The following is a 22,774-nucleotide window of genomic DNA, read 5'->3' as shown; positions in this document are numbered from 1 at the left end:
CAGAAGGCGGAGGTTATAGTGAGCCAAGACTGCACCACTGCACTCCAGTCTGGATGACAGAATGAGACCTTGCCTGAAAAAAAAAAAAATCTTGTACTGAATTAAATCAAGAATTCTGTCAATTTCATCTTCTTGGAGACATTGCCCTTGAAGACTCCTAGTATTCTCAAATTTGGACTATCCTGCTCCAGTCAAGGCCTACTTAAAAGCTGCCATCTTGAGATTCTCCTTCACCGTTATCCTGGGGATGTCCTTCACCTCACTTTTCATGCTAAATGCACTATTTCCTGGTTTCCATGTTTTCCTCTTTTTCTTTTTTCTTTTTTTTTGACATCCCTACTTTGATGAGGCATATCCTCTAGCAAGTTCCTGTGAAGTAAAATTTTTGTGACCCTGAAATCATATTTCTTCCACCCTCATACACGTTTGTCTAAAGACAGAATTTTCGGATGAAAATACTTCCCTTAGAATTTTGAAGGCACTGCTCCATTTTCTTACTATATTTTTCTTTTTTGTGTGTGTTTGCTAGTTTTTTGAGATGGAGTTTTGCTCTGTCACCAGGCTGGAGTGTAATAGTACAATCTTGGCTTACTGCAACCTCCGTCCACTTCAAGCGATTCTCTTGCCTCAGCCTCCTGAGTAGCTGGGACTACAGGCACATGCCACTAAGCCCAGCTAATTTTTGTAGTTTTAGTAGAGACGGGGTTTCACCATGTTCGCCAGAATGGTCTAGATCTCTTGAACTCGTGATGCACCCACCTCAGCCTCCCAAAGTGTTGGGATTACAGGCATGAGACACCGTGCCCAGCCCTTATTACATTTTTCTACTGCCTTCTTGTGTCTTTGTGTTTCAACAGTGTTGTCAAGAAGTTTGATGCCTTTGATTCTTAACTTTGGGTATGTAACCTGTTTTGCCCCCTTTTTTCTGAAAGCTTTAAGAAGCTTCTCCTTATCCCAAATATTTTTCAATGTTACATCAGGTAGCTTCAGGATGGGTGGATCCTTCTGCATCTACTACGCTGAGTGTTCAATGGGCCTTTTCAATAAGGAAATGCATGTCCTTGTAGTTCTCCGACATTTTCTTGAATTATTTATTTGATGACTTACTCTCTCCCATTTGTCTCTCTCTGTGGAGTTCCCATTATTTGAATGTTGGGCCTCATGGACTGATAGCCTAATTTTCTTATATTTTCCCTCTTATTTTCCCTCTCTTGTCTTTTTTTTTTTTCCTCTACTTGGTAAGAGGTTTCCTCAACTGTATCCTCTAAATCCTTCATTACTCTTTTCATTTACCTATGGATTTTTAATGTTTTTATATTTAATTTTTAAATAATTTTAAATTTACAAAAAGGTTGCAGAAATTTTAGGGAGTTCACATATTCCTTTCACTCAGCCTTTCGTAATGTTAACCTATATAACCATAATACAATGATCAAAACCAATAAATTCACATTTTAGGTCTATGAACTACAGACCTATTCAAATTTCGCCAGTTTTTCCCCAATAACCCTTTTCTACTCTGAGATCCAAGCAGGTATCGCACATTGATTTAAGCCTCTATGGCCCCTCAGTCTCCTCCAACCTGTGACAGATCCTCCTTTTCTTTATGATCTTGACACTTTGGATGAGTACTAGTCAATCATAATATTTTATATTCTTTCAATTTTAATTTGTCTGATGTTTTCTCATGCACAGACTGAGGTGTGTGCATTTTGAGGAAAATATCAGCAAAGTGATGTTGTGTCCTTCACAATGTATCATATCGGGTAGAAATGATAACACGATTATACTGGTGGTGTTGTTAATCACTTGTTTAAAGTGGTGTCTGCCATGTTTCTCCACTGTAAAAACAATATTTTCTGTATTTTTTCCCTTTGTAACTGAAAAGAGGCAGCAGGCAGTCAGGGAACTAACTAGTCACTCTGCCAAAAGTAACTGCTCTGGATTAACTAGTTACTGGGGGGGTTTTATTTTCGTTATTGCTGTTTTTTGAGATGGAGTCTCGCACTGTCACCTGGGCTGGAGTGCAGTGGCAGGATCTCAGCTCACTGCAACCTCCACTTCCCAGGTTCAAGTGATTCTCCTGCCTCAGCCTCCAGAGTAGCTGGGATTACAGGCGCCCGCCACCACACCCAGCTAATTTTTTTGTATTTTTAGTAGAGACAGGATCTCACTCTGTTGGCCAGGCTAGTTTCAAACACCTGACCTCATAATCCACCCATCTCAGCCTCCCAGAGTGCTGGGATTATGGGCATGAGCCACCGCACCTGGCCACTAGTTACTGTTTTTCATGTATCCTCTCTAAAACACCATTCCAAAAAGGGCTCTTCTCCCTCTGAAAGCTGCAAAAATGAGTAGCTCTCCAGGGCAACAGGAAGCCCCACATGCTTAGATCTAATGTAGTCTGAGATCTGTGTACACACTGTTGATGCACATGGTCCCTTTTGTTAAAGACGAAATAAAAATGTTGTAAGCAACTAGCAATGGCCTGTGTGAATTCCAACTTGGACAGAAATGCAGGCACCTTTCTGTGGATTAAGGGAATGATACACAAATGTGTCTGCTCCACAACCTGTAGCATTTTCTCCATCTGAATCAACACATTCTGACCTTGCCCACCAGCAATAAATGCCCACCTCAGCCAGGACAACCAAGTGCATTCTCCTTCCCTAAGGTAAAATGAAGATCTGGGTTGGATAATCTGAAGCAGCAGCTCTACCTTGGAAACTTGAAAAGGACAGCTCATTGCCACTCTATGGGGTAGCCCTGAAAAGACCTGAAATCCCCAAAGCTTTGGGAGGCCAGGGCAGGAGGATCACTTGAGGCCAGGAGTTAAGGAGCATCCTGGGTAACACTGCAAGCCTCCATCTCTACAAAAGAAAAATGTTTTTAAATTAGCTGAATGTGGTGGCACATGCCTGTAGCCCTAGCTACTCAGTAGGCTTAGGGGAGAGGATCGATTGAGTCAAGGAGCTTGAGGCTACAGTGAGCTATGATCATGTCACGGCACTCCAGCATGGGTAGCAGAGAAAGACCCCCATCTCTTGAAAATAAATAAATAAATATGTCCACTGCCTCCAATAGATGTTCATGTGCACGGCTGGCAAGTTTTATCAATTATTCTTGGTGCCACCTACGGCCCTATTATCAGAAGTTGTATAGCCTTAGCATGAAAACAGAGCATGGCCTTCAATACACCTTGTGCTTTTCTAGTAAATATATTTGTGCTTTTCCACCATGACAATGATCATAGCTCAATGGTGCTCATTAACTAGCCTCACGTTCCTGTACAACCCAAATGAGATGTGATTATTAAAGTATTAATAAAACTATTACAGAGGAACCAAGGAAAGAGAGGAAAAAGAATAATGATTTCCCTCACAGTGCTCAGATAAGCCGGCCTGCTCTTTGCTTTAGGGAACTATGTGACCTGCTCTGACTATAAAACAGCTTTCGTATGGCTGATGAAAAAATGTCCACATAGCTAACAGTGAAAGGGATTGCAGACTGGAATAAATAAATCTTGCCAGCCTTGGAACTTTCCGCATATACTATTTAGATTGACAGTGACAGAAGGCCAAGAAAAATAACAATCTCCTTCAATAAGGATGAGTGCTTTTAAACACTAGCAGTCTCCAGAGTTTATTTTTGTAACTCTTTAGAGTAGGAACGACGCTTGAGACTTGAACCCTGTGTCTCCTCTTACTTTGCTCTTTCAGTTATTTACGGTTTATAATGCAGTCTCCCTAGGGCCATTTCTGCCTCATGCAGATGTCTAAAGGGGAGGATTCAGCTTGAAGACGTGTGGCCTGGGGACAAATCAGATTATAAAGAGTTTTAAAAAGAGGAGAAGTCTGGACTTAGAGTTGGCCTCATCAGGGCCCCTGACTGGGAACCAAGAAAGGACACTGCCCAGCAAAATGCCTTATGCATCCTTTCACCTGGGCCTAGAAGTCCTTCAACAGGAGACTAAGCTACAGTACAATGGCTTCAATACACACCCAGACACTCTGCAGAAAGCAGATTTTAATGGAGACAGAGCTTGGGGATGGAAGGTCACAAAAGGGATTACTTAGAGAAAAAAAAAATAAATCCATTTCTCAGCTTTGTCAAAGGCCAGCTCCAACCCAAAGCTCAGAAAGAAGCAATTACATTTTACAGGAATAAATTTGCAGAACAGCAAGAGCAGAAAAAAATATAATAAATACCCAAAGAACATCATAGATATTCCACAGTTAGAATCATATTCCAGCTAATCTGTGGACTCAATACATTTTGATAAAAAACAATGGTATTAAAGGTCAGAAAGGATGCCGCCTCCACCCGAAAAAGACAATTAGGTTTGCTGCATTGAAAGGTGTCAGATAATAATAACAACAACATAAATAACAACAAACAGCACTTAACATGGAGCTTATAATGTAGAAAGCAAATTCTAAACCTATAAACTCATTTATGAAATCTCATTAACCCTCATACAACCATAAAATAGGTCCCTAAATTACAGATTCGTGTATCTATAAATATGTCTCATTCTGTTGCCCACGCTGGAGCACAGGTGCATGATCAGGGCTCACTGTAGCCTCAGCCTCCTGGCCTCAAGCGATCCTTCCACCTCAAGCTCCCGAGCAGCTGGGTCTACAAATGTATGCTACCGCACTTGGCTAATTTTTCCATTTTCTGTAGAGACAGGGTTTCATCATGCTGCCCAGGCTGGTCTCAAACTCCCGGCCTCAAGTGATCCACCCACCTTGGCCTCCCACAGTGCTGGGATTACAAGCGTGGGCCACTTTGCCCTGCTAGAAAACATTATTTCATTAAAAATGAGAACAGATTTGAATTTATACTTTGCAGATTAAACAACTTAGCTTCACTGAATCTGTTATTTTTACTCAAAACTAGAAATAACTGGATGTTTTTAATTACTGTAAAGAGTCATTTTAAAGATCAATAATATTCTACAGGCAAGTATTTTCTGTTTTATAGCAAAATAATTATACTTACTTGGTGGCAGGTAAGTTTTTTTGTTTTTTTATATGTTTGTTTGTTTTGTTTTTGAGACAGAGTCTCACTCTGTTGCCGAGGCTGGAGTGCAGTGGCACAATCTCGGCTCACTGCAACCTCTGCCTCCCAGATTCAAGCGATTCTCCTGCCTCAGCCTCCCGAGTAGCTGGGATTACAGGCACCTGCCACGACGCCCAGCTAATTTTTTGTATTTTTTAGTAGAGACAGGGTGTCGCCATGTTGGCCAGGCTGGTCTACTCCTTGACCTCAGGTGATCTACCTGCCTCAGTCTCCCAAAGTGCTGCGATTACAGGCATGAGCCACCACACCCAGCTGGTAGTTTTATTTAATTAGCTTTAAAGCTCCTGTTCAGCATTCCTGCAACACCACAGGCGCTCTTTGCTTTCAGGGAAAGCACAGAGCTCATGGAGCACAACCCACTGTGAACCTGCAGTTCCCAAGGTGGTAAGCAACATGAAGACCCAGAAGTTCTAAACTCCCCGACTAAAAAAATAAATGCCAAAGCTAAACAGAAAATGTGACAATTCATTATCATCCACCATAAAAACATGTATTTGTTGCCTGTCGCTAAGTGAACAATCCAGAGACAATTTGTCTCTTTTTAGTTTTATTTTTTGTGCGTGTTTTTTTCAGACAGGATCTCTCTCTGATACCAAGGCTGAAGTGCAGTAGTGCAATCATGGTTCACTGCAGTCTTGACCTCCTGGTCTCAAGCAATCCTGCTACCTCAGCATCCCCAAATAGCCAGGACTATAGGCACATGCCATGTCCAGTTAATTTTTTTATTTTTTGTAGATGTGAGGTCTACCTATGTTGCTTAGGCTGGTCTCAAACTCCTGGGCCCAAGCGATGCTCCTACCTCGGCCTCCCAAAGCTCTGGGATTACAAGCATGAGCTACTGCACCCAGACAATTTGTTTTTTTCGATAGTGAATTAACAATAACATCAACGGGCAGGGCACAGTGGCTGATGCCTATAATTCCAGCACTTTGGGAGGCCAAAGTGGGTGGATCACTTGAGCTTAGGAGTTCAAGACCAGCCTGACCAACATGGTGAAATCCCGTCTCTACTAAATACAAAAAATTAGCCAGGCACGGTGGCACATGCCTGTAATCCCAGATACTTGGAAGGCTAAAGCAGGAGAATTGCTTGAACCTAGGAGGCGAAGGTTGCAGTGAGCTTGGGCAATAGGAGCAAAACTCCCATCTCAAAAAAAAAAAAGAATAACATCAATGAATTGTGGCTATTTGGTGTTTTAAGAATCACAGCTTGCACACACAAAAAGGTAAAGATGTCTCCTCTTTCTTCCATTCTAGGTAACACTGGAATTACAAAAGACACAGAATCTCACTGTTTGAACTCTGCCAATTCCCTTATTCTTTATGGACTAATGTAACAAAATGATTAGTCATAGATAGAACACACATTTGTCTTATGCAAGTAAAAGTAATCACTTGAGGGAGGGAACAAAAACTGCTTCTTATTCTTACATTGTACCCTCATTTTGAATGATTCAAACCAAAATCTTAGAGGAAAAGACCCAGCTAAGATCTGTTCAGAGGTTTTCCCCTTTAAGTTAATAACAACCTGTTTTGCTCAGGCTGGTCTCAAACTCCTGGGCTCAAGTGATCCTCCTGCACTGCCCTCCCAAAGTGCTGTGATTACAGGCACAAGCCGCTGTGCCCAGCCCTCTCTTTTTTTTCTTTTCTTTATTTTTGAGATGGAGTCACACTCTGTCACCTAGGCTGGAGTACAGTGGTGTGATCTCAGCTCACTGCAACCTCCGCCTCCCGGGTTCAAGCAATTCTCTGCCTCAGCCTCCCAAGTAGCTGAGATAAAGGCTCATGCCACCACGCCTGGCTTTTTTTTTTTTTTTTTTTTTTTGTATTTTTAGTAGAGATGGGGTTTCACCATCTTAGCCAGGCTGGTCTTGAACTCCTGACCTCATGATCCACCCACCTCAGCCTCCCAAAGTGCTGGCATTACAGACATGAGCCACCACACCCAGCCCTCTTTTTTATTTGCTCCTCTCCTACCTATCCCTTTGCCAGATCTTTGAGCAATGAATATAAATCTTCAATATAGTCCATGCAGTATTGTTCTTTTCCTAAAGAAAATGTGTACGTCTAGGCTGAGAAAGAAATGGGCACGTCCTCGTGGATAGAGACCCTTTCACCCCCAAGGAATTATATAAAATGGGCTTTTGAAAAACTCTGACCATTTATTCATTCACTTATTCCAGAAATATTTGTTATATTATTAAAAGCGAGGGATAGGACGGTAAGCAAAAACAGACTCAGTTTCTGACTTACTCAGACTCAAGGGTTAGTACAGAAGACAGACTCTAATAAATAATTGTACATTACATAAACTTGCAACTGTGATGAGTGCTAAGGCTTTGTAAGCACAAAGTAGGGGAGTCCAGAAAGGCTTCACCGAGAAAGTGACAGCTGGAGCTCAGCACTCAAGAATGAGACAGAGGGAGAGCTGCAGGCAGAGAGAATGTCAGTGCCTGTTGAAAAATGAGCTCTGCAATTATGAAGCCCAAAAAGCCAGTGTGGTTGGCGGAGAGGGATCAGCAGAGTCTGAAGAGAACGGAGGGGTCAAATCCAGTAAACGATGTTAAGCAGCTTTCACTTACCAGTGAGCGATGGGAAATCGAGAAGGGTTTTAAACAAGGAGGTGATGATTTGGGTTTTCAGAAAGTTCAAAATACAAGATCACATATGTAACTGGCACACACTCTCTAGTTAAACTCTTCTGGTCTGTCAGTCTAGGCCTGGATCCTATTCTTAACTGCACCAAAAAGGTAATCCGTTCAAATGGATGATTTGACTATTTGGTATAACAGGAAGACTAGAGGATTGGGAGTCAAGTCTCCTGGGCTTTTATCTGCTCGGGAACACTGATCTTGTCATACATTTCTCTAACCCCATTTCCTCATTTGTAAAATGAAAAGGTGAATGTTAGGACCACTCGTCCCTGCTGGCTCTGATTAGAAGGGAAAAAAAGACACACTTTAATAAACCCAAGTGGCTAATAAATATGAAAAGAGATGCTGATATTCACTCATAGAAAAATGTAAATGCATTAAGATTGGCAAAAAATCATTGCTGGCAAGGATATACAGAACACCAGGAACTCATACTATTAAGTGGGAGTGTAAATGGGTAGAACCACTTTGCAGCAGAACAATTTGGCAGTATCCGTAAAGACCGAAAATGTACACGTTCCAGCTTAGCAATTCCACCCACAAATGGACGTCCTAAATAACACATATACACAAGGAAACATACATAAGAATATTCACAGTACCATCATTTTTAGTAAGAATAAGCTAGAAACAGCCTAAATATCAGCAAGAGATTAAAGAAATGTTGTATATTCATAAAATGAAAAACTATATAGCTGTTGAAATGAATGAAATGGTACAATATATTTAGCAACAAGGACAAATCCCTAAACAAACCTGAGTGGAATAAAAACAAGCTGAGAAGGATATATGTGACACATCCTTTAGAAAAATGTTTAATATACGCAAAATCATATAATGCATTGTTTAGTAACACTTTTTTTTTTTTTTTTTTTAAGACAGAGTCTCACTCTGTCACTCAGGCTGATGTACAGAGGCACAATCTTAGCTCACTGCAACCTCTGCCTCCCAGATTCAAGTGATTCTCCTGCCTCAGGAGAATCCCACTACTCCCAAGTAGCTGGGATTACAGACGCCCACCAACATACCCAGCTAATTTTTGTGTTTTTAGTAAGACGGGATTTCACCATGTTGACCAGGCTGGTCAAGAACTCCTGACCTCAGATGATCCACCTGCCTCAGCCTCCCAAAGTGTAGGGATTATAGGCATGAGCTACTGCACCTGGCCAACATATTCATTTTTAATAAAAGTACAAAGATATACATGGATTCTAAGTGCCAACTTCAACACAGCAGTCACCTCTAGGGGAAGGGAGGGAAATATGACCAGGGAAAGGGCTTAACTCAATTTATAGTATTTTAATAGCTTAAAGTAGGTGGGGGATACACAGCTAATTATGTTATTTTTTAAGGTTCTTTGTGTCTGGAAAATGTAACAGCAACAACAAAAACAAGGACAGGAGGAAGGGGAGAAAATCAGGTTGTTTTTCTACGTCAACTCTGTCAAAACAACAGAGCTTAATGATACACAAATATATACAAGGGACCCTGACTTGGACTAGAAAGCAAGAGCCTTCTCTATAAAGAAGAAGACTGCAACAGATGATGCCTAAGGTCTTTTCTAGATAGAAAACTCCACTTTCCTACTCTACCTGCCTCCCCATCTCAGCTGGGAGTCTGGCACTGGCGACAGAGGGACTAAGACACGGTTTTCCCCACTGAGATCACGTTGAACCCAAGTTGAGGTTTTAAAACTTGCATTTACTTCCCTCTAAACTCTTGTTTTTATTATCTTGCTCACACTTGATATGTATTCATTTGTTCAGGCTGCCCTAACCAACTCCCACAAACTGGGTGGCTTAAACAACAGAAATGTACTCTCTTCAGATTTCTGGAGGCCAGAAGTCCAAGACCAAGGTGCCAGCAGAGCTGGTTTCTTCTGAGGCCTCTCTCCTTGGCTTACAGAAGGTCATCTTCTCCTCTCTGTGTGTGCTACAGCCAAATTTCCTCTTCTTACAAGGATACCACTCATACTGGATTAGGGCCTACCCTTATAATCCCACTTTCACTTAATTACCTCTGTAAAGACCTTATCTCCAAATATGGCCACATTCTAAGGTACTGGTGGTTAAATTTGGTGGTCCCCACCAAATTTGATGGGGACCAAGCTTCAGTCCCTAACAATAGAATAGCCTTAAAAATCTTTCAATTGACAGGTCTGTGAAGGTTTGTGAAGAGAGATAGTAAAGTTATTCTAATTCTGTAACTATTTGCTTCTTGACACTAAAATGTTAACCTTTTTGTAATTAACGTAGGCACGATAAGTATATAGAGCTGCTTAAAATGAATTAATTTATTAAATTTAGCTATATATACTATTCAAGCAAGATTAATTCTTTCTGATGCTGAAATTAAATAGTTGTCTCCCCCCACACCCCCACCAAAAACGGAGTCTTGCTCTGTCACCCAGGCTGCAGTGCAGTGGCATGATTTCAGCTCACTGCAACTTCTGCTTCCTGGGTTTAAGCAATTCTTCTGCCTTAGCCACTCAAATAGCTGGGATTACAGACACCCACCACCATGTCCAGCTAATTTTTTTGTATTCTCAATAGAGATGGGGTTTCACCATGTTAGTCAGGGTGGTCTCAAACTCCTGACCTCATGATCCACCCGCCTCGGTCTCCCAAAGTGCTAGGATTACAGACGTGTGCCTCCATGCCCAGCCAGTTGTCTTTATTTTAATGGAAATAATTCATTTTCTAGAAATAATTGGGTTGGAAAAACAACACACAACTGGTTTCAAGGACCAACATCTGGTGCCAAAAATGACACACATATGATTTCCCCAGGATATAATTTCAATGGTGTCTGCTAATGGAGACATGTCACAGTTTCAGAGTTAGTCCACAGCAACACACGCAGCATTGTGCGATGCACAGTTGGCCAGCCTATCCCACTTCCAGCATAGTGCTCACTTAATTTAGCCCAGTGAGTGACAAATTGAACTCTGTTGGCTTGGCCCACGAAAGTCTCAATGTCTGCTAACCCACACAGAGGCTCCTTTCTTGAGCCTGTAAGTCATGGGAATGGGAGCCAGGTCTCAGGGCAAAACCATCAAAGGACACTGGGAATCATGGAAACTGGCCATTTCAGACCAGTCAATATGCCAAAAGCCTAAAATGCCCTAGTGTGAGCAGCTGGAGGGCACTCTTCCTCTAAGCCACAGACACGTCTATTTTTACCTTGAGGAAATTGTGGTTTTGGCCAGGTCATACCTTACAACAAAGGCAAGTGAACACTTCATCAAGCAAATAGCAGGTATTTATTAGGTCCAATTTCATTTGAAAAAATAAAGGAGCCAAAGGAAACAGAGAAAATCAAATACTCATGTCAGATCATGACCCCACAAAATTGTACTTGAATAAGGTAGTCACTAGCAGACAAATACAAGTCCAGCCTACCAAAATCTTCCACGTGACTCTAAAGGTACCATAATACTCTCGAAAGACAAAGTTTTCGAGTGAAAACTATTCCTCAAGTGAAATCTAAACTGTCACCTGTTCCTCAAATAATGGACACTGAATCTATACAAATGCTGTTTCTAATGTGATTAACAGGAATTCAGCAGAGAGTTCATGCTGTTTACTTTCATAAAGGATAGATCCTGGGCCAGGCGCCATGGCTCACACCTCTAATCCCAGCACTTTAGGAGGCCAAGGTGGAGAGATTACCTGAGGTCAGGAGTTTGAGATCAGCTTGCCCAGTATGGTGAAACCCCATCTCTACTAAAAATACAAAATTAGCTGGGCATGGTGGCGCACACCTGGAGGTTGAAACATGAGAATTGCTTGAACCTGAGAGGCGGAGGTTGCACTGAGACAAGATCGTGCCATTGCACTCCAGCCTGAGTGACAAGAGTGAGACTCCATCTCAAAAAAAAAAAAAAAAAAAAAGAATAAAGAATAGACTGCACCAATTTAAATGTGGAGATCTCCTGGGAAACAAGGTGTTAATCCCTGGGAATTATCCTGTTGACAATTTAAGTTCTTGTTATTAGTAAGTGGAAGAAGTAGTGATTATATCCATTTTTAAAAATGAATAATGCTTTAAATCTGTGACAACTAAAACTGCTCTTAAAGAGTAGGTCAGAAAAACCTTCAGTTATTAATTTGCTTTTTTAAACTTATCACACTTTGTAGAATTACCCAAGACCATAATTTTTATTTACATTTTTACCCAAGTAGTACAAATGTATAGTTAACATTAAGTTTTTCTATCATATATGAAAATGAAAACCTTTTAAATATTTCAAAATTTCACATATGCGAACACAAAAAATCAAGGCAGAATTTTCAAACTGTCCATACCAGAATCTATCACTCTACTGTACCAGAAAACCTCAAGTACTTCCTTTTTTTCCCACTATGCTTCAGGTGCCAACTAATTTGATTTTAATTTTCAAAGTAACTTTACTGTAGACATCCCCTCGATGTCTACAGTAAAACATGTGTCAAGTCAATGTGCTTAAATCACCAGAATTTCAAACTGGAAAGTCTAGGTTCACTGGATTTGCCAGAGAGCACTTAGAAAAATATTTTACAGGAACAGCAGAAATCAAACCTATAAGCAAAGCATTTATAATTTAAAAATTTTTTTTTGGAAAACTAAAATACATACCAATGTTTTTTTATTCTGGGGTTCCTTTAGAAAAATTTAAGTGTTAATTTACAGAATATTTACAACTGCAGGAAAGAAATACACCAGACAAAGAGATAATTCTTTAAAACAGTTGCCAATTAAAAACCAGATCAAAAATGAAAATGCTGCCTCTCTGAAATTATTAATGACAGCCATTATTCCACCCTGTTCTCTGACTATCCCTTCCTTTCTTCCCTCCTACTATCTCTCCAGCACAATTCCTTGATCCCACTGGACCTGCAAGTTATTGACCCATCTCCTTTCACTGTCATTCACTATTTTCTCGTCCTCAAATTTCTTCTCCAGCTTGGTTCCATAATCTATCATCATAATCATGTCCTTGCACACACCTTCACCTCCTTAGCCTCTCTTCTCATTCCATCTGCTTCACCTGTCTAAACACTAAAACTAGCCAAACTCAATCCTTACCTCCTCCATAGTTATACAAGTGCTTTTAAACATGGCTAGAAAAACACACTCACTATACTGACAGGTCCCATTTTCAACTCACGGTCAGTAACTTAAAGCAGCAGAGCCCTCACTGCAGTCAGGCAATCCTAACACACTTCCATATCATCCATCTTCCACTTTCCCAGAAAACTATTTCATACCTCACCCTCTTGTTCCAACCCTCCAACAGGGCCTCCTTCCTCATCACTCTTAGCTGATGATAGAGCCAAAACTCTCACCACTGCCTCTACTTACCTGCCTGTAGCTGGGCCCAAGGATAGTATTCCGATTTCCCTCCTATTACTATAGATGGTATGTCTGTTTCCTTGTCTAAGGCCAACCTCCCAACTTTGAGCACTAGGCCTCATCCATTGTTATTCATTCAAGGGCAGACCGCCAGCAATTCTACCCCATTCTTCTACATCCTTACTTCACTTAAGCAAACACTAGCATATATTGGAGCAAATAAACTTGCTGTTTTCCATCTTTAAAGAATAACTCTTGACCCTTGTTTCCCTTCTATAGCTTCTACTCCACTTCTCTGTTCCACATTACAGTAAAAAAAAAAAAAAAAAAAAAAAAAAAAAAGTTGTCTCTACTTATCTCCAACTTTTTCTATTATCCCTTAAGCTAATTCCAGTCCATCTGTCACCACCACTGTTCCACCAATCTGCTCTTGTCAATGTCACCAATGACCTTCATGCCGCTAAATCCAGTGGTCAGTTCTCAATCCTCATCACACTGGACCTCCCAACAGCATCTGAGACAGAGGGTCATTTCCTCTATTCTTTTTTTTTAAGACAGAGTCTCACTCTGTTGACCAGGCTGGATCTACTACAGGTGCACTCCACCATGTGCAGCTAATTTTTGCATTTTTTGGTAGAGAGAGGGTTTCACCATGTTGTCTAGGCTGGTCTTAAACTCCTGGGCTCAAGCAATCCACCCGCCTCGGCCTCTCAAAATGCTGTGAATACAGGTATGAGCCACCGCACCCAACCCATTTCCTTTATTTTTGAAACACTTTCCTCTTTAGGCTCCAGAACTTCATCATCACTACCTCACAGGCTTTTGTTCAGTCTAGGCTGAGTCCTCTTCACATCCCAAACCGGTAAACACTGAAGTGCTCCAGGGATTAGTCCTTGAACCTCTTTGCAATTGATTCTTGCTCTCTGGGTAACTTCATCCAGTCTCATGGCTTTAGATACCAACTACATGCAGATGCTTCTCCAACGTTATGTTTCCAGCCCACATCTCTCCCTCAAACTTCCAGCTTTTATAGAGTCCTCTGCCTCTTCTACATCTCTTCTTAAATACCTACTATGTCCAAAACTCAACCTCTGATCCTCCCCTCCAAACTTGCTCCTTCTACAATCGTCCTCACCTCAATATATACCAAAACAACTCCACCCTTCTAGAGGCTCAGACAGAAAACTCTGGCATCATTCTCAACTCTCCTCTTCTCTCTCATCTCCCATAGCCAATCCATCATCAAATCCTGTTGTTTTGTATCTTTGAAAATATGAAATATATAAAAAACACATCTCACTGCTCCACAACTAACACTATCCTATCTCAGCTGGACGAGCAAGAGCTTCCTACCTGGTCTCTCCACACCCCACTGCCACTCTCAACAGACATCAGAGTGACCTCATAAGTCAGATTATATCACTCCTCAGAATCCTCCAGTGACTTTCCATCTCTCTGAGGCAAAAGCCAGCGTTTGCATAAGGCCTTGCATGAGGGACCAGGTTACCTCATCTTCTACTACTTCTCCCCCAGCTTGCTCCACCCTGGCCACAATGGTCTTCCTGCTTCTTGAACAAGGAAGGCGGAGCCCACCTCAGAGCCTTTCCGCACACCATGTCCTCATCCTGGTTCACTATCAGCCACATGTTACCACCTCGATTTCTTCAAGGCTTGGCTCAGATGTTACCTTCTGAATGAGGCTTCCCTAGCAACTCTGTTTATAATTGTGGTATTCCCTACTCCCTTTCCCCCATTCGTCTCCACCGCCATCACTGATACTTCTCCACTGTGATGCGGATAGTACTGATAAATGGTATGCTCTTGATTTCGAGTTTCTTATCTGTCTTCCCCAATTAAAATGTAAGCTCAGGAGAGCCTCAACCACTGGCACTCCAGCAAGTCTCCCACCTCAGCCTCCCAAGTAGCTGGGACTATGGGCATGCGCCAGGAAGCCCGGCTAGTTTTTTTATTTTTAGTAGAGACAAGGTCTCACTATGTTGCTCCAGCTGGCCTCAAACTCCTGGGCTCAAGCGATCCTCTTACCCTAGCCTCCCAAAGTGCTGGGATTACAGGCATGACCCACTGCACCCAGCGTAAAGTAGTTCTGAAATGAACGAAAAGGATATAACCTTAAAATAGTGTTTACCAGTAGGGAGGAAGAGATGTGAATGCATTGCTAAGGAATACAAAAGAGATTTTAAATACATTTTAAATAATCTATATCTTAAAATGAAATATCTGAAGTAAATATTGCAAAAATTAATACTTGTTAAATCTAGGAAGTGCATGGATGACAATATATCCATAAATCTGAAACTATTTTACAGTTTTTTAAAAACTAGAATCAGTAACATTTCTTTGCCTTTATTACCAGAAATGTTAGTTTAAAAGATTTGTCAGATAATTCTGTTAAACATAAAAATGAATGTACATGAAATTCCAGCACTTACTTTGGGAGGCCAAGGCAGGCAGATCACTTGGGGCCAGGAGTTCAAGACCAGCCTATCGAACATGGCAAAACCCCATTTCCACTAAAAATAAAAAAATTAGCTGAGTGTGGTGGCGTGCCCTGTAATCCCAGCTACTTGGGAGGCTGAAGTGAGAGAATTGCCTGAACCTGGGAGATGGAGGTTTCAGTGAGCTGAGATCATGCCACTGGACTCCAGTCAGGGCGACAAAGTGAGTGAAACTATGGAATACATAGTTTATACAGTAAATATATAAAAATCATTTTATAAATTTTATTTTTTCCTATGCTTACAATTTCAACTAAAAGATTACAGTAGCCAATGGAGTAGACATCATAAACATTAAAATATTGACTTGTTAGGGAAGAAAGCACATAAACTTGTTAAGACAGCAAGCATTCTAAAGAACCAAGTAATTATTGCAAGAAAATACACATATAAACCAATGTAGTTTTCACCGCATCTTGAATAGTTTTCCTTCAAATACAATTTTTAAATCCCTCAGATATTTAATAAAACAGTGAAACATTTTTTCTAACATTGGACTCAATCAATATAACCTAAATTAAAATTTAAGTGAACCTTTCCATCCAATGCATCTGACTTCTATAGTTACTACCAAGGAGCCAAATGCAGTCCGCCAAGTGATACCACTTTAAATTTTCCTTATTCAAGCAAAGTATCAAAACTATATTCCAATTGGAGGCCCAGGAACTGCCAGCCCTCGTGCATACATTACTGACAGAAAACCAGAGACCACCTGAGAAGGAAAGGTCTTTGCATTTCTGCCAAAATGAAAGGTATCAGAGTTTTCTTCCAATGAATCACTATCTAAAATTGCCTTGGGCCAGAAGGGCCTCTGGTTACCTAATCTCTTGAAGCATAAGCAAGGTCTTCATATTGTCACTTCTGTAGAACAAGAGAATTGAAAACATTCAGAAGATAAGGCATCACATTGGTGCTGAAGATCTCAGATGGAACCTGTCATCAGAATCCTATTCAGGACTTGCAGTGGCAGGCCTCGCCTACCTCGTGGAGAAAGATGACAGACTTTTAAAGAAGGAAAGATAGCTGGCTGCAGGAAACATAAGGCCAGGTTCCAAGTGCCCAGGGAGCTCTACAGGGCCACTTCGGCTATAATGACATCTCTTTATTTGTAAAATGGAAATAATTATATTCATCATCTAATAAAGACCTCCAAAACCTTAAGAGAAAAGAAGGAAGCAAAAATGCAAATGAATACAATATCATGAACCTGTGCAATTTCTCAACCTGGCTCTCTGAGTTCCAGACATATCCCCAAGTACCCACAGGAGGCAGAACTTATGTTGCATCAGGAAGTGGGGAAAGGAAACTAACGTTTGTGAATTATAGGCTAGCATGACTCCTCAGTGCCTAGAATACAGTAAGGCACTCAACCAAATCTGATTTAATCCTCAAAGCAACCCTACTAGGTAGTATTATGAGTCCCATTTAATAGATACAAAAGGACTAAGGAGAATCAAATAAACTGTCAAAGAAAAACAAGCACCGAAACTATGAAAAGGCTCCAGAAAGTAGTGGACCTAGCACTCAAACCCACATCAATCTGATTCCAAAGTACACCCACTAATTCATCCATATGTTTAGTGATGTCCAACAAAAACATAGTATGGGCAACAAATGTCGTTTTTAATTTTCTAGTAGTCACATTAAAGTAAAGTAATGTTTAGTAGTCACATTAAAGTAAAGTAAAAAATTTTCTAGTAGTCACATTAAAGTAAAAAAGAGGCTGAGCATGGTGGCTCATGCCTATAATCCCAGCACTTTGAGAGGCTAAGGCAGGAGGATCTCTTGAGGTAGGAGTTCGAGATGAGGCTGGGAAACATAGCAAGACTCTGACCCTACATAAAATAAAATTTTTAAAGTAGCCAGCTGTGGAGGTACCATCCTGCAGTCCCAGCTACTGGGAAGACTAAAATGGGAGGATCACCTAAGCCCAAGAGTTCAAGGCTGCAGTGAAGTATGATCACGCCACTGCACTCCAGCTCGGGCAACAGAGTGAGACCCTGTTTGAAAAAAACCAACAAGTTAAAAAATAAATAAAATAAAAATAAGCCAGTGAAATTTATTTGGATAATATATTTTATATAACCAATGTACCTAAAATACTATCAATTCATTGTGCAATCAATATAAAACTCTGAAAAAATTTACATTATTTTTCCCATGCTAAATCTTTGAAATTTACACATACAGAATACTTCAATTTAGACTAGTCACATTAATGCTCTAGGCACTTGTGGCTAATGAGCACTGGTACTGGGACAGCACAGGTCTCTACCACACTGATTCCCATAAGCAAAGAGACTATTCCTCAGGGCCCAAGACTGATAGATAATCGTCTGCCTCAGAGCTGGTGGAAAAGAGAAGCACATTTCTGGAAGCACCATGCACCTTCTTTCCTTGAGTCGAGAGTATGCCAGCTGAAAAGTTTCCTCCTTGGTGATGCCTTCCCTGGCACAAAGTCACTCACCACCACTACCTGTCACCCTCCTCCACAGGTCCTCTTCTATTTTCCGCTTGACACTTAGTACTCAACTATTTTGTTCATTTATTTGTTCACTGTTCATTGACCATTTTCCCCAACTCCGTGGCCCACTAAACTTTTTTCTTTCTTTTTATAGAGACAAGGTCTTACTATGTTGCTTTGGCTAGTCTCAAATGCCTGGCCTGCAATTCTCCCATGTCAGCCTCTCAAAGTGTAAAACTTAAGCTCCATGACAGCAGAGCCTTTTCTGTATCTTTCATTACTCCCTTTCCAACACCTGGAACACTGTCTGACATACAGAAGGTATTCAATAAATATTGGTTGCATTAATAAACTGCTATAGCAAAAAGAGTATAAATTCCCTCCCCCACAAACTAGGAAATGCGTTTATCATAGAACAATGTCATATGTAAATCAGTTTCCCAGACCAGCCCACCAAAGTCTACTTAACCCATAATGTGACAAAATCTAGGGAGAAGTAACAGAGCACATGACAATGGCAGCAGGTGGTTTAGCAGATTATTCAATTATTAGTAGTAGTGTGCCCATTTTAAAGATGAGAGCCTCAGAGACAGTAACTCCAAACCTCCTCCAAGGCCCAGTGCACAATAATCACTTTCACCTTCCCACAGCCCCTGAAACATAGCAGGCCTTCAATATAAACAAATGAGTTGACTCTAAAGAGAAATTCCAGCTACACTACAGGTTAAACGATCACTTATGGGCTATCCTGGGAATCTAACCAACAATTACAGCACTGCTGTAAAAATATGTTGCAAGTGGTGTTCCCTGATTCCTTAATTTATATGAGGTCCCTCTGTTATATATATCTGTGCTAAAAAAAAAAAAAAAATCTATTCTGGCCAGTCACAGTGGCTTAGATATGAAATCCCAGCACTCAGCACTCTGGGAGGATCACTTCAAGCTCAGGAAATGGAGACCAGCCTGAAAAAGACAATGAGACCTCATCTCTACAAGAAATAAAAAATTAGCTTGGCATGGTGATGCATGCCTATAGTTCTCAGGAGGCTGAGGCGCAAAGATTGCTTCAGCCTGGGAGTTCAAGGCTTAAATAAATAAGCGTAATTTATTGGAAAGATTCTGAGGACCCCAGTTGTATCTCAGAAAGAACTCTAACCAGAAACCCAAACGCTACCAGAACTTTCACTCCATCTCCAGGATCCAAACCTCTGAGTAACAGAGTCACATCCTCCCATCCCCAACTGTGGCTTCCTCCACTCCTTCAGGACTTATGATTAGAACTTCAGCCCCTAACAAGACCAACACTTTCACGCTGCTATTTAGACACCCAGGAATTCCTTAGTCTTCCAGCCTCTATCCTATTTCAAAAATCCGTGGCCCTGGATGGGCGCAGTGGCTCACACATATAACCCCAGCACTTTGGGAAACCAAGGTAGGTGGATCACTTGAGCTTAGGAGTTCCAGACCAGCCTGGGCAACACGGCAAAACCCCGCGTCTACAAAAAATACAAAGATTACCTGGGCATGGTGGTACATGCCTATGGTCCCAGCTACTTGGGAGACTGAGGCAGAATTGCTTGAGCCTGGGAGGTCAAGGCTGCAGTGAGCCAAGACAGTGCCACTGCACTCCTGTCTGGGTGACAGAACGAGACCCTGTCTCAAAAAAAGAAAAAAAGAAAGAAAATCCCTGGCCCAGCTTGGCAGGTGCTCATCCTAGAACCCAGCCTTGAGTCAGTGCAGCCCTTTACAGCTCCCACTAAATGCTGCACTTCACGTTCATTATCTTCATCACACATGAAACTAACTACCTGTGTAAAGTTTACCGTTTTTTTTCAGATGGAGTCTTGCTCTGTCACCTAGGCTAGAGTACAGTGTCATGATCTCAGTTCACCGCAACCTCCACCTACTGGGTTCAAGCGATTCTCCCACCTCAGTCTCCCGAGTAGCTGGGACTCAGGTGCGTGCCACCACACCCAGATAATTTTTTGCATTTTTAGGAGAGACAGGGTTTCACCACATTAGGCAGGATGGTCTTAATCTCCTGAAGGAGAGGGAGGTTCCTGACCTCATGATCCACCCCCCTCGGCCTCCCAAAGTGCTGGGATTACAGGCGTGAGCCCCTGTACCCAGCCAAGTTTACCTTTCTTTCCTGACAGTTAAAAAAAAAAAGGAAAATAAAGTATACCTTTCATATTAAGGCATATGATTAAGGAAGGCAAAATATGTATTTCTCTTAGTCTCCACTATTATCCCCCCCACCGTTATCCCCTCCACTGTTATCCCCTAGATGTCCTTCAGAATATTTTGGTTAAGCAAATGAAACTATTTTAAAAGGAAATTTTAAGGTGAAGCTATACAGTCAAAGTCATACTCCTCATTAAGAACTTTTTATACAGACTAATTCTTAATGGTAGATAAAACCTCCTCCCATTCATAGGTAAGCACCTGGAGCAATTCAATAGGGAATTTAGGGTCACAGACCATAAAATCCTATAATACCTTGACCAAAACTACTCTGTCCAAATGGTTCCTGCACACACACTAGCAAGGTTCCCCACAGGAAGTAATGCCCCAGGTGGCAACTTAACAGGAGACACTCTATCAAGAAAAGCGATAGGGCTCAGAAAAACAAATCCGCAAAGTGAACCCTCAAGTAACAAAAGCAGCAAAGGAGTAGGAAGGCAGAGGACAGCATCGTGTTTACAGCCTAACAAAGGGCAAGACGCCCTGGGACTGCAGCAACACAAGCTTCCACCCACAAAGTGACCCAATTTAGCCGGCACAGGAAATTCAAATTCCGGTTAAGGTAGGCTCTTTACAAGGCATGTAAATTTGTGCCCCCCCACCCTTTTAGAGGACATTCTCAATGTTGCACTTCAGTGGTGATATTAAATATTAATTCATTTACTGAAACCCAAAGTAAAATATCTCTGATTCGTTAGTGAAGAAGTTGGGTACAATACTATAGAAAAACAAGGGTGGGCATGGTGCCTCATGCCTGTAATTCCAGCAGTTTGGGAGGCCAAGGCAAGCTGGTCACCTGAGGTTAGGAATTCAAGACCAGCCTGGCCAACATGGTGAAACCCGTCTCTACCAAAAAAACAAAACTTACCTGGGTGTGGTGGTATGCACCTGTAATCCCGGGTACTCAGGAGGCTGAGGCAGAATTGCTTGGACCCAGGAGGTGGAGGTTGCAGTGAGCCAGGCTCATGACACTGCACTCCATCCTGAGCAAGAGAGTGAAATTCTGCCTAAAAAAAAAAAGTGCATTACATAATTTGTTCAATTATTCAATTATTATTATTAGTGTGCCCATTTTAAAAATGAGAGCCTCAGAGGCAGTAAGTAACTTGGCACAAATCAGTTTACCTAGAAATGGCTAAAAGAATACTTCAACTGAGGTCTTTAATACTAAATCTATTATTCTTCCTACTGCCTAAGAAACCATATAATTTTGGTTAAAGAATTTCTTTCTTTTCTTTTTTTTGAGACAGAGTCTCGCTCTGTCACCAGGCACCAGGCTGGAGTACAGTGGCACTCTTGGCTCACTGCAACCTCCGCCTCCCGGGTTCAAGCAATTCTCCTGCCTCAGCCTCCCAAGTAGCTGGGACTACAGGCACGCACCACCATGCCCAGCTAATTTTTGTATTTTTAGTAGAGACGGGATTTCTCCATGTTGGCCAGGATGGTGTCCATCTCTTGACCTTGTGATCTGCCCACCTTGGCCTCCCAAAGTGCTGGGATTAAAGGCGTGAGCCACCGCGTCTGGCTAAAAGTAAGTATTTCTTAAATGTATAATGACCTCAAGTTTCTGTTTCACTCTGAATGCTTAACTAGTGTGTAGAAATACTGACAAAATCCCAACTCTCTTATGTACTAAGTACATGATATTGTGCCAGATATTTAGCATCCTTGAGATTTAGTTTCTTTATCCACAGAATGAGTATAATAATGTCAACTGCACAGGGTTGTCATAAGGATTAAATGAGAGGGAGGCACTGAGATTCAGCAAGGAACAAATGAGATTCTGCTGTCTTGAAAAAGTGCACAGTCCATGAAGGAGACAAAGATATTGACAAATAGTTTCAACAGGTGTGGTAAGAGAGAGGAATGTATAAGACAGAAGCAAATCTGAGCTGTTTTGAGATACAGGTAGAGAGTCAGCCAGGACAGAAGGCACAGAGACAGGAAAAAGGCATATCCTGCTCCAGAAACTCCCAGAATGTGGGATTACTAGAACAGAGAGTACACAAAGAATGTCAAGAAAGGTTCTTGGGAAGGAGGCTGAGGCAGGAGAATTGCCTGACCCCAGGAGGCGGAGGTTGCGGTGAGCCAAGATCGCGCCATTGCACTCCAGCCTGGGTAACAAGGGCGAAACTCCGTCTCAAAAAAAAAAAAAAAGAAAGGTTCTTGGGATAACTGGTTAGCCATATGCAGAAGATTTAAATTGGGCCCCTATGTCTTTCACCACATACAAAAATCAACTCAAGGTGAATTAAAGACTTAATTGTAAAACTGAAAACTATCAAAACCCTAGAAGAAAAACTAGGAAAGACTAAAGACTTCATGATAAAGACTCCAAAACCAATTGCAACAAAACAAAAATTGACAAGTGGGACCTAATTAAACTACAGAGCTTCTGCACAGCAAAAGAAATTACCAATAGAGTAAACAGGCAACCTACAGAATGGGAGAAAATATTTCCAAACTCTGCATCTGACA

General features: G+C 41.4%; 2 protein-coding genes across 4 annotated transcripts in view; both read right to left on the bottom strand.

The window, feature by feature from the left end:
- Window positions 1-22,774, bottom strand: part of CRACD (capping protein inhibiting regulator of actin dynamics) — a 293,849-nt gene that overhangs the window by 218,850 nt on the left and 52,225 nt on the right. The gene's annotated exons all lie outside the window — the stretch shown is intronic.
- CEP135 (centrosomal protein 135) overlaps window positions 19,179-22,774 on the bottom strand; it is a 186,990-nt gene continuing 183,394 nt past the window's right edge. The window contains exon 26 of the transcript XR_012516837.1: window positions 19,179-19,190. The gene's annotated coding sequence lies outside the window, so the exon portion shown is untranslated. The remainder of the gene's footprint in view (window positions 19,191-22,774) is intronic.

Source organism: Saimiri boliviensis, chromosome 3 (genome assembly GCF_048565385.1).
Source record: "Saimiri boliviensis isolate mSaiBol1 chromosome 3, mSaiBol1.pri, whole genome shotgun sequence".
Taxonomy (NCBI): Eukaryota; Metazoa; Chordata; class Mammalia; order Primates; family Cebidae; genus Saimiri; species Saimiri boliviensis.
Note: the sequence above shows the minus strand (reverse complement) of the source record. Positions and strands in the feature narration are given on the sequence as shown.